Source organism: Pelodiscus sinensis, chromosome 5 (genome assembly GCF_052426305.1).
Source record: "Pelodiscus sinensis isolate ZL-2025 chromosome 5, ASM5242630v1, whole genome shotgun sequence".
In the NCBI taxonomy this organism is placed as follows: domain Eukaryota; kingdom Metazoa; phylum Chordata; order Testudines; family Trionychidae; genus Pelodiscus; species Pelodiscus sinensis.
In genome coordinates this window covers 89,350,229-89,362,152 of record NC_143056.1, presented here as the reverse complement: position 1 = coordinate 89,362,152, position 11,924 = coordinate 89,350,229, and the positions used below count along the sequence as shown (strand labels likewise).

The following is an 11,924-nucleotide window of genomic DNA, read 5'->3' as shown; positions in this document are numbered from 1 at the left end:
ACAAAGCATTTCTTCAAATAGGGGCTTTGAACAAGCCCTTAACAGGGCCTCATGCCTTTCTTGTGAATCACAACCCCAAAATACTGGAAATACTATTGGCTCCGTAACTGGAAACAATCTAGGGAACTCTTGTCTTCCGGTTAGTGGGGGATGGCAACATGCTCCCAGTCATTGGGAATGAGGATAAGACAAGGAAGGTGCAGTCTGACTCCTGTTGTTAAGCACTTCATTTGGAGAATACTGTTGCAATAGTAGAAGAGGTTACTTGCCTTCCAAAACACAAACTCAGGAGTAGGGCAACTTTGTCAATAGCAGTTTTAAGTAGCTGAGGACAGAACACATTATCCCCAGCTGAGTACAATATTCTTACAGACTGGGGCATTGGGAGTGAGAGATGCAGTAGGAAGGGAAACGTACAATTGCTATAACCCCACCTCCTTCTAATCTTAGTTTGTGAGGGGCAGTCTCTTTGGTGTACATCTCATTTAAAATCTGGAGGACCCTCTTACATGTCTGGAGCCCTTCCAATTTAAAAATAGGGGAGAATTCTTAAAAGCTGCCTCATATCACATATTTGACAAATGTTTTCTTACAAGACAGGCAACAAGTTAAATTCCTCAATTAGAAGTCATGGTGTGGGATTTTTTTATTTTTATTTTTTTGGTATGTTACAGTTAATGCAGAACATGGGCTCTTGATTAAATACCGAAGCAGTAAATCAATGAAAGCTCTCTGCTACTGTTCATGAAATGCTCCAGTTGTGCTCCGAAGGATTATAGTGTCAACAGAAGTCTTGATTTGAATTGCAGCCTTGCCTTCACTCAGGGACTATATATTAGTGTTGAAGAGCAGACAGTGTTTTATTGCTCAAAGCAAAGAAAAATCACAGAGCTGAAAATAGCGTGTAGGGGAGTAATATTTCAGCACAAGAGACTGAAACACACAGAAAAATTCAGCACAAAACTGATTTGAATCATCTTGATGTTCAAATATGGCTCACTATTAACAATGGAAGGGTTTTGCTGGAATCCTGCTGTATATATTTAGACATAAAGGGCTAGGTCCTGCAATCTTCACTTATGTGAGTCAGCTTTTCTCATAGTGGCTTTACAGTACCCTAGACTAGCTTGTTTTCATGCAGAGTAGTCTCTAGAATAGATCAGAGTTAGTGTGATGTACCATAGCTCCAATGAAGTTAATGCAGCAATGCCGATTTATACAAACTAGAGTTCTGGTCCTTCATGTTGAGTATTTATGAGACAGCAGTCTCATTTAATCAGTGTCACATCTTTTTGGAGACACATAAATAGACTGCCAAGAGAAGAGCTTTGGTGAATCTTCTTCTGAATATTTTTCAAACATATATTTCTGTTTTAAAGCTTTGTACTGTTCATGGGGTCTGCAGCAGTTTGACAAGCATTTCTGGAAATTGTGTAAAACCTGTAGTTTTAGCTTAGGAAAACATGCTGCAGAATCCTCTGACAGTTAGCAGGTGTCCCTTTGCAAACATTGCAATAAATTTTAACAACCCATGTGCAATTCCACCCCCACCCGCAAAGTTGAGTTCTCCTAATATTGACCTTGAAGTTGCTGACTAGGTCATAGCAGTTTGCATATGTTCTTTACTCCTTTAGACCTGTAGGAATTGATTCCCCCCGGATGAACACTTTAAACTGAGTAAAATCTTGATTATCCAAACCTCAGTCATCTTCCCTGTAATCTGAGTAATATTGTCTGACATCTATTATTTACATTGAAAAGTCCCTCAGATACTCCAAATCTTAATTATTCGGACTTAATCAATGTCCCTGTAATGTTTGGATGATTGAGTTTGCACGTAGTATGTATTCCCAAAATTAAAGCAGCAACAACAATGAAGTAGTCATAATGGCTATATCTACACTACAAGGTTTTTGCACAAAAACTGGCAGAGCGTCAATACCTCAAGTGCATTTTTGAGCAAAAAGAAAAAAAAAATACAGTCAATCGACAGGACAGAAGGCTTTTGCCAGTAGAGTTATTCCTCTCCTCACAAGGAATAATTCCTTTTTGCGCTACAGCTCTTGTGCAAAAAAGCATGTGTAGGCGCTCCGCAGGGATTTCTTGTGCAGAAAAAGCACAGGTGCTCTGATGGCCATTCTGTCAATGTCCATCAGAGCTTTCTTGCACAAGAGCATCCATGCAGTGTGGATGCTCTCTTGTGCAAAAGCACATTGCTTTTGCAATGTGCTTTTGAGGTGTGGACATGCTTCTGCGCAATAAGTTTTTGTGGAAGATCTCTTCCACAAAAATCTTCTTGCACAAAAACCCTGCAGTGTACACAAAGCCTATAGGTCTATAATAAATGGGAAGCACTTGTTACTTTACCTTAAATTTTTACTAAAACAGCAAGGTTAATTGGATACCACATTTCACAAATTCCTGGAATTTATGAGGTAGTATATTTAAAATGGGATTTTCAAAGAAGGGAATTATGTGCCTAGTTCCCTCTGACATTCAGGTCCCTTTGAAAATCCCTCCCTTCATCATTATACTATCCAGCTCAGGATGATGCATCAACATCATCTATGAAAATCAGAGTTCTGGAAAAAGTTTTAGTTGATTTATATGCCTTATGCTATCTCATCCACAAAAAGTGATTACTTAGTGGTGGGTTTTAAACATGAAAATACCCTTAAATGTACAACCCCCATTTTGGAAGGGGTGTTTTGTTCTGTTTTTTCTTTCAAAGTATCAGCTTTCCTTTTGACAGTGTCTGCATGTCTTTTTTGATTTTCAGGAGTGTTGTCACTAAATATTTGTGGTTTTAAGTAACTTAATAGTATCAGAAAATGTCATCCTAATTTTAGTTTTCATTAGAGAAATCAAAATACCTGCATCTCCCACTGATGAATGAAATGAGCTTTTCCTTGGCAAATAAGCTTGTGTGGGGCATCTCTCTTCAAGTAAACTATTCAATTGCTTTATGTATTTCACCTTCCTCCTTCATTATAATTATTTCTTTCTAGGTATTATATAGACACAGGGTTACGACAGTGGTAGAGTTCTTTTTTCAGCTGTGCTTGTGCTTTCTTCCCTTCTTGCCCCTACAACTCAGCCATCAGCAGCTGCCCCCTGTCATAGCAGTCCATATCCTCTGAGCAGCAATTGTTCAACCCTGCTCCACTAGGAGAGCAACACAAAAAGGAGTAGGGTATTCACGTCCCTATTTGTAGGACTTCTGTCACAGGCTCTTCTCTACCCCACACACTGGCCAAAAAATGGGACCAGCACAAAGTTGGGAGTGCAATCCGCTCTATGCTAAAGGATGGCACCGATTGTGTGTTTCATGGTAAGCAAGGAGCAACCTGATAGAAATGTTTACATACCTGAGCCCTATAGTTTCTCCTACTTAGGTAGGTCTAAATTAAAGAATTTTGGGTGCTTCTGCACTATGGAAATTATCCCCTTCATTTCGAGCACCTCTGCTCCACACATACCCAATTCCGCACACAGCCACAAATACCCCTCTCTCCAAATACCACACAGAACCCTGAAGGCTCACATATACCCCCAAGATCCCTTTACCAGACCCCATTTATCCTCACAGCTCCAACACATATCCCAACAGCCCTGACATACATCCCACAACATCTCAGCCTCATTGGCCACAACCCCCCAATCCCACTACCCCCATTCTCTCCATTACCCCCATTCTCTCCATACACCCAAATACTCCCCATCAACAACTCAACCTCAGCTCCTCACTCACTGTTCCTGGGAACTTCTTGGTCACTCACCAGTACTCCTCTCACCTTCTTGCTCTCGTCCCAAGGTAGGCCAGCTCCTTCCAATTCCTCCCGCTCAGTTTTCCTCACTCCCATTGTCTACCCCACTCTCATATGGCCCCTCATCACACAGATTTGGCCCAGCCACCACTCCCTGATGGAGAACCAGCTGGTCCATATTTGAGTGAATGACTGTGATTTTACGCATGTGGGTTTCAGTGCCACTCAAGATTTTTTTTTTTTTTTGTGGTGGTCAGGGGCTGCCTTGAAATGGAGGGCCTGTATGGGTATGTCTAGACAATGGCGTTATTTTGGGATATGTCCGGTATCCTGAACTAGTGTTTTCCACATCTTAGCAACAAGCCCATTATTTCGAAATAACGGGCTTGCTATTCCAACGTTCTAGTAAACCTCATTCTACGAGGATTAAAGGACTTGTTGGAATAGGCTTCAGTTTGAACTTATTTGGTGACAACTTAAGCATCAGACATGATTTGAAGATAATGAATTAATGTCTGCCATAATTCAGGAGAAAGAAACAACAAATGGTCTGGTAGCACTTTTTAGACTAGCAAAACATATAGATGGTATCATGAGCTTTCGTGGGCACAGTCCACTTCTTCAGATGACTAGAGTTTTGACTTCTTCAGATGACTGGAGTTTGGTTAGATAAGATGCCTAGTAGAGATCCCAGCTCTGTGTGGGGGATGGGGATGGGCAGGGATGAATGGAGCTACCACTAGTACAATGCATTACATATCAAAGAACCCTAGAAGGAATCTGGTAAACAAAGGGAGAAGAAAGGAGAATAGCAAGATGACAAAGAGCTCTTATTTTTTGTGTGCTATTTTAAATAAAGAATTTATTGAAAGTATACTGACTGCTTTCTTATTTCAATGAAAATACAGACAGGCTCCTTACAGTTCATAGGGCAGAGAAGAATGCAGACTCATCGGTTCCTTCACACACTGGATTAGATTTTGACTGAAAGAAGGACAGAACCCAAGAAAATGCCCCTACCATACCCCACTGCAAACCACATGGCACCGAGGCTTCTGCTTGCTCCAGGACTGTTATGAGTGGCCAAGACCCTAGGGAAATGTCAGCTGATATGGATCGCAGAAACTAACAGAACTGTCTGTACAGTGGAAAGGATTTTACAGACATCATCCAATCTAGTGAAGTATTAACATGTTTGCAATTAACTCTGTCACCTTGATTGGGGTTCAGAGAAGCCAGAGACTCTGCTGAATGAAGTGTGTGTGTGTCCATGAAACTATTGTGATTTTCCATGCTTAGCGAAAACTACTGTGATTATCCATGCTTCATGTTATGGCAGAAGAAAAGTGGAGAGAGGGAGATTTGTGTGTTGGGGGGAGGGGTAGGTTTATAGAATATAATCACATGGTGAAGAGCTGGGAGGAGGGGTAAAAGACACACATACATGCACAAAAGAACTAATTTAGATCTGATCAGAAAATAATGTATGGGAACTGGGGAAGGGGAGTGTGGAAATTTTCAAAAGTGCATTTTTGTTGTTTTTCATTGAAATTGTTTTCATTGACATTTTGTAATCAGCTCCAGAATTACTGATGGCTAATCAAGAAGAAGGGATTTGTTTACTTTGCTATCTTGGACTAACAAGACTGGTGCCAGCCATCACCTCCATCACTGGTTTGTATTTTCTATCTCTTTCCCCTGATTTGTTTTGTTAGGGGATTTTATGTAGTGGACTAGTGCCATACCAAAAACTCACATAATTTCTGTGCTGTATAAAAAGTTGAGATTCATGTCAAATTTCCAACTCAGACATTTTTCTTATTGTTTATCTTGCAAAGATTTTTAAAAAGCTTATCCCCATATTCACCTTCTAGGATTTGTTTTAGTCTGCTTTACTATCATAGAAGTTATGATATGATCCCTCTCCACGTGAGAGGTACTGTGATGATTACCTGTTGTGTTTCCTCCCTCTGGGGCATCTGACATTGGCCACTGTTGGCAGACAGGATACTGGGCTAGATGGACCTTTGCTCAGACCCAGTATGGACGTTCTTATGTACTATCACTGCTGTTAAGAAAAGCAGCACATGGTTTCACAGCTGTCTTGCAACCCTTTCAACAATTCATTTTCTGATTGTTTCAAATGCTTCATCGCTTTTCCAGAAAATGTCTTCCTTTGCCCCTTTCCTTCACAAAAAACCCCAAAACAGATTTGCCCCAAAATTCACGTTGAAATCAAAATTATTCCTTCTTTCCAATTTCTCTTTAAAGTTGGAACATCACATTTATATAGAACCCTATGAAGCTCACAGTCTATTTTGGTAAATTTCAGTGTCATAGGATTTTTTAAATAGTAAATTTCATTATTTCAGTATTTAAATCCAAAATGTCATGTGTCATAATTGTAGGGTCCTGACTCAAAAAGGAGTTGGGGGGGAGGGGGTGAGCAAAGATATTGTTGGGGAGGGTTGCAGTAATGTTATCTTACTCCTGTGCTGCTGCAAACAGTGATGTTGCCTTCAGAGCTGGGTAGCTGCTGGCTGGGAGCCCAGCTCTGAAGGAAGTGCTGCAGCCAGAATCACAGAAGGAAGGATGACATGGTATGGTTCTGTCACCCTTGATTCTGAGCTGCTGCTGGCAAAGTAAGGCCTTCAAGGCTGTGCCACTACTCTCTGGCCACCCAGCTCTCAAGAAAGAACAGAAGTAAGGGTTGCAATACCATGATCCCCTGCAAATAGTCTTACAACCTCACCTCCCCCTGAAACTCCCTTTTGGGTCAAGAACCCCAATTTGAGAAAATCTGGTCTCCCTCCTGAAATTGGTATAGGGGAAAAGCATGCGAAAGATGCAATTTCATGGAGAGGAGAGATCAGATTTCATGGTCCATGATGCATTTTTCATGGCTGTGAATTTGGTAGGGCCCTGAGGTGAAAGTGGGTAAGAAATGGCTGACAGTACTGCCCCATACACAGCCGACATTAAAGTGCTGCTGCAGCAGTGCTTCAAGGACCTTACCAGTAGGGCCGCTGAAGGAGGAAGGGGAGGAAGAAGCTGCTGCCCCAGCTCCTGCCACTAGTGTGGCAGTGACAGTCAGAGCCCTGGGCCCCTCAAATTGCTGCCAGAGCCCTGTGGCTCCCAGCTGCCATCACCATGATAGTACTGAAGGGTCAATGAGGGGAGTTTAACCTTCAATTCTTCCTCCCAAGGTCCTGTTCCTTCCAGGGGCCTAGAGCCACCGCACCCTCCTTGTCCAGGACCCCAGTTGCCCTACATACTGGTAAGTCCTTTAAGTTACTTTCACCCCTTGAAGGGTTCCCCATACAATAATGCTGCAGCAAGAGTTATTCCTTCACTTTGGACCAGTGCTACAGAGATTTTTGCCTCCTCCAAAGCAGTAATGGTGAAATTATGTGTAGGTGCTGCTGTTCCAATATGGGATTTCTCACATCTATTTCCTTTTACAGAGCGAGACTAAAGTTACATTCAATGTTTATCGGTAACTATCCCAGGCAAAACAATGACCGTATACATTTCACAAGCATCCTGACACATACTTTTTATTGAGGATGCTCTATTATTCTTAATAATTGGGATGGTATCAACAATGTCTTAGGCTGTATCTAGACTGACAAAATCTTGCTGCCTGTCTAGACTGGCTGCGAGTATTTGCGCAAGAACACTGACTTTGTACTGTACAAAATCAGTGGTTCTTGCGCAAATACTCCGACGTACCCGCTCAGGGATAAACCCTCTTGCGCAAGTATTCTTGCGCAAGAGGGCCAGTGTAGACAGACAAGTTAATTTCTTGCGCAAGAAAGCCCAATGGCTAAAATGGCCATCGGAGCTTTCTTGCGCAAGAGAGCGTCTACACTGGCACAGATGCTTTTGTGCAAAAGGCACATGCCAGTATAGACGCTCTCTTGCGCAAATACTTTTAACGGAAAAACTTTTCTGTTAAAAGTATTTTCGCAAAATCATGTCAGTCTAGATGCAGCTTTAGTGTTTAAAAGGAGCACCCTCGGCCAGTCCCTATTAACATAAATTTGAGTTGTACCTCAGTGGGTCGTGTATTCAATCTGAATTGTATTCAGATACAATTGAATTGTATCAGCCTCCAGGCTAACTGTTTCTCCTGGGCTCCTGTCTCGTTCCAAAGCACACTTTTAGTGTGAATGAAACATGAAACTCTATGGCCCTATTTAGGATAATTAAATCTGGTATTTTGGCCAAATTCCTACTCAGGTAATTTAATTGTTGTAGCATAATCATATTGATAAACAGAGAAGGCTCTTAACCAAAAACTGGGATCTAAATTCAGATCTCAGTTTCCCAAGTTACAACACTGAGTTTCTTGAAATTTGGGAAAATTCAGATTTGATTTCAAACTTCTACATTGAGAAGTGTTTGGATCTTGGGTTTCATTTGACTCGTTTTAGAGATATGAAGTTCAGAATCAAATTTGATTGAACCCTATTCAGAGATTAGCAAGGAAGCAACCAAGGAAGGGGTTAATTTGTAGCTAGAGGAAAGACCACAGCTGCTTTTCTTGAGTGCAGGGATTTGCAGGGTAGCATGGCTGGGACAGCTGTGGGGAATTAATTAACCCTCCTCCCCACCCCACTCCCTACTCTATAAGAGAAATGTGCTAGAAAGACCTGGGGGATTGAGTCAGGGAATAAGGTGGGAGGAGGGTCAAATATGTGGTTGCTGTAAACTATACTTGATACCTTTGCTTTGGCTGAAATAAGTTCTACCTTATACTATTACTTTGACTGAGGGAAGCCCTGTTGTTTTTATATTTGGCTCTTAAAGCGGTGCTTTTCAGTAAATAGAATGCCTACTACATAGAAACTTCAATTTCATCTACTGATGCAGGTTCCTTTCCTGGCCAGTGAGCTGCAAATATATGAGAAGTAGAGGTTATAATAAGGTCCAAATTCTGCTGCATTCATAGCTTGTCAGATCTTACAAAAAAAGAAATTTCAAAGCAATATCCCTGGAAAGGCAGACTTGTGTGTAAATTTAGAGGATTGTGCACTATGTCTAAACAGAGTTAAAAAATTCAATAATTGGAATTTTGCCATAGAAATGTATTCCTAAAATTTTTAATGGCTAAAGCATGGCATTTTCTAGCAGTCAATCTATAGATATGGTCTGTCACTTCCAAAAGAGTCAGTGAATTATTTTTTAGTTTGTATGTTAGAAATTCTCTCTAGGATTTAGTAACACAATTTAAAAGATAATGCAAAATAAGGGCTGAGGAGAGAAATGAGTCACAGGTGAAAGAGGAAAAAAGTTTTTTTCAGGAGTGTTCTATACCCACATGGAAAGCTAATGTAGCAGCAAGAGGGACAAAGTCTGTTCAAAATAACAAAATCTGCGGAGAAGACTCTTACAGCAGCACAGAAGAGGGTCATGAAAGGTTGTAAATAAGCAGAGAATGGGAAAGAGCAGCAGAAAGAGATCAGGTCTATATGTAGTAATAACTGAAGGATTTTCACGTGGTGCTTTTTTGTGGTGCATGTTTATTTGAATGTGCACTATATTCTCAGACTAACACCTAATTTGTACCTCCAATTTAAGTAATAAGTCAAAAATAATGACACATGGCCTGATCCTTTCTCATTTATGTCATAGGGAGCTTTTCCTCTTCACATCTAGAGGAGCAGGATCTGGCCTCAAAGGTACTGTTTAGAACAACTGGACTAAGTGAGGAAATTTCCTTTGTTCAAGGACTCATGGGGCATAAAGACATTAATCCATTCCTAGGAACACTGTGTTGCCTTGCTGGACCCTCCCGTGAGGATCTTAGTGCCACTATATTCCCCTAATAATTATTTTGAAGCCATTCACCATACAGCTATGGAAACAATATGTTTTTCATTAGAGGGAAAAGGAATTGGTTAATTTGATCCAGAGGGTTTCCTTTGCTGCCCTGCCTGCATGTGTACTACTGAATATGGATATCAGACTCACTAAGCAGACAGACTGCGGGACGCAAATAAACTCTGTTTCTACTGCTGGAGTTTTAGAACTGCATTGCCATTAAGAAATGTCTAAAAATTCAAGAATAATTTTCAGATTGCTTCCATTGTCTGAGTAGCACATGCTTGCTGTACACCATGGACTGAGTAATGTAAGCCATGTATACATTACTGTATTCTCACTATGCTGCACTAAGTAATATATATACCACCTATATAGCATAACCATCTCTGAGAACCCTAGCAGAATTCTTTCCTTCTAGCTCATATCTGACTTCAGAAAGTAATATGCCATTGCCATTTTTCAGCAGGAACTTAAAAGGGAAAGAAGAGCTCTTACCTATTTTCGATGTTTTTTCCAGTAGAGCTCTGAGGAATTTTTATGAAGAATTTCAAGATTTTGAATGGCAATGAAAACTGAAAAAATTGAAATTCTCCATCAAGAAAAACTCCAGGTTTTCTCTGCAGGTAGATCAAAATGTTTCAATGCTAGTTTAAATTTTTAAAATTAATGTAAACACTTATAATTTTACATTATAGTGTAATGCAAATTGAAAACCATTCTCAACCAAAACAGTCATTTCAAAACCAACTTGAAACATTTTATTCCAGAAATATGGAAGCAGGACATGTTGATGTTGCCAGTCTCCCTAGTTTTCTTCCTATGAAATTCTGACAAAATCAGCCTGATTTGAGGGAAGAATTTCAGTTTTGTTGGAACTGCATATGGCCCTGCCAAAATTTCTCTAATTAGCTATGTTTTTCAGACCTTTGGCATGCTATCACTAGCATCTCTCTGTGACAGAGAAGAGAGTAGAAGCATGAGGGCTACATGATACCTCTCCTGTTTGTATCCCTGTTTCTCATTTATTGCATGATACTGATGTTTTTGTAATAACAATTTTAACATAGGGACTAATGGCAGTAAAATGCAGGATAATAGATCAGGGTCTTGGCCTGACATGTGGTTGGCAGTGGCTTTTTTTTTTAAAGAAAAAGCTACCGCATGAGGACCTTTTATAGTCTGATTCTCTGAGGTGTATACAATCCCCGTGGCCCAATGCTTTGAAGGGGGTCTGTTCCAGTTTGTATGCACTATACGTACAGCCCTCCGGAGTCCTCTATTGAAAGGCAGGGCAATGCATTCATCTCTCTGGTGGCTGCTGCTTTTAAAAAGATCTATCTCAAAGTTTCTTTGAATTCATCCAGCATCACATAATTACCCTCTACACATTTCAGATTAAGAGATTTAGCTGGGTTGCTGGCCTGAGTGTTCTCTACTTACAATTGCATTAAATAATTGAGCATTAAAACATAGATTTAGAAAGTCTATTCCCTGTATTCACATTTATTCCCCTTTGAAATACAGTATTAGGCACGTCTCTAATTTCCCTTTTCCTGACCAGTGACTGATCAGTATGGTGTAAACTAGGGAACTTAACTCTTCCGAGCACACACATGATCATTTTTTCCTTGCTCTAAATGATCGATAACTTCTTGTCCAGAACATTTATTTTTTCCATCCAATTCTATATGTTTGATATGATTTGCAAAGTATATTGCAGTTCGCTGTTTACCTCTACACGCAGCATCAAGATTTGTGTAACTACCTTCCCCGCTTCCCGCTGTGGGAATTCCACAAACAAACCCTTGTTCCCAAAAAAGTACAGATTACAACAGTAATAGTGATGTGTTTGGGATTAGTACAGAAGTATTTTTATAAAGGGAAGATTATGAATATCACTGCATTTCTTTTTGTGGTCTGCATCCAGAAAGGGGATATTCTTTGGGTTTCAGAAAGGCTCCTCTTCTGCTATGCAACGGTGGCATCTGAACTATTGCAGAACTAAAACGGGACAGAGTTTTCTTTAACTATCTAAATTTGGAGGTGGCTTGAGAATGCTAACAAAGCGGGACAGTTACCATCAACTGTTCTTTAATTATAGATCTGCTTGTTCACCTTCCCAAATCCTTCAAACCTTCTGAAAGGAAACTGGAGACATCTGAACTTGAGCTCTGCTGAAAGCTTCAAAGGCCTATTTAAAATAGCTTAAAATAAAGGTCTGAGTTCAGTACTTTTTTTTTCATATGGAAAGCATTTTGCCAGTGAAAATACGGAAAAGAAGAATACAAACCCTCCATAATAGAAAAGGAAGTAAATATGTAGCATTAA

General features: G+C 40.3%; 1 long non-coding RNA gene across 2 annotated transcripts; it reads left to right on the top strand.

Annotated features, from left to right (window-relative positions):
- Positions 1 to 4,335: 4,335 nt before the first annotated feature.
- LOC142829170 (uncharacterized) lies at positions 4,336 to 11,200 on the top strand. 2 transcript variants are annotated; one of them, XR_012903554.2, is made up of 4 exons: positions 4,336 to 4,950; positions 5,346 to 5,441; positions 6,974 to 7,044; positions 9,405 to 11,200. It is a non-coding gene; the product is annotated as an uncharacterized LOC142829170 (long non-coding RNA). The 2 variants fall into 2 exon arrangements; XR_012903555.2 differs by having other exon boundaries at positions 4,336 to 5,025; positions 9,405 to 11,199.
- The last annotated feature ends 724 nt before the right edge of the window (positions 11,201 to 11,924 follow it).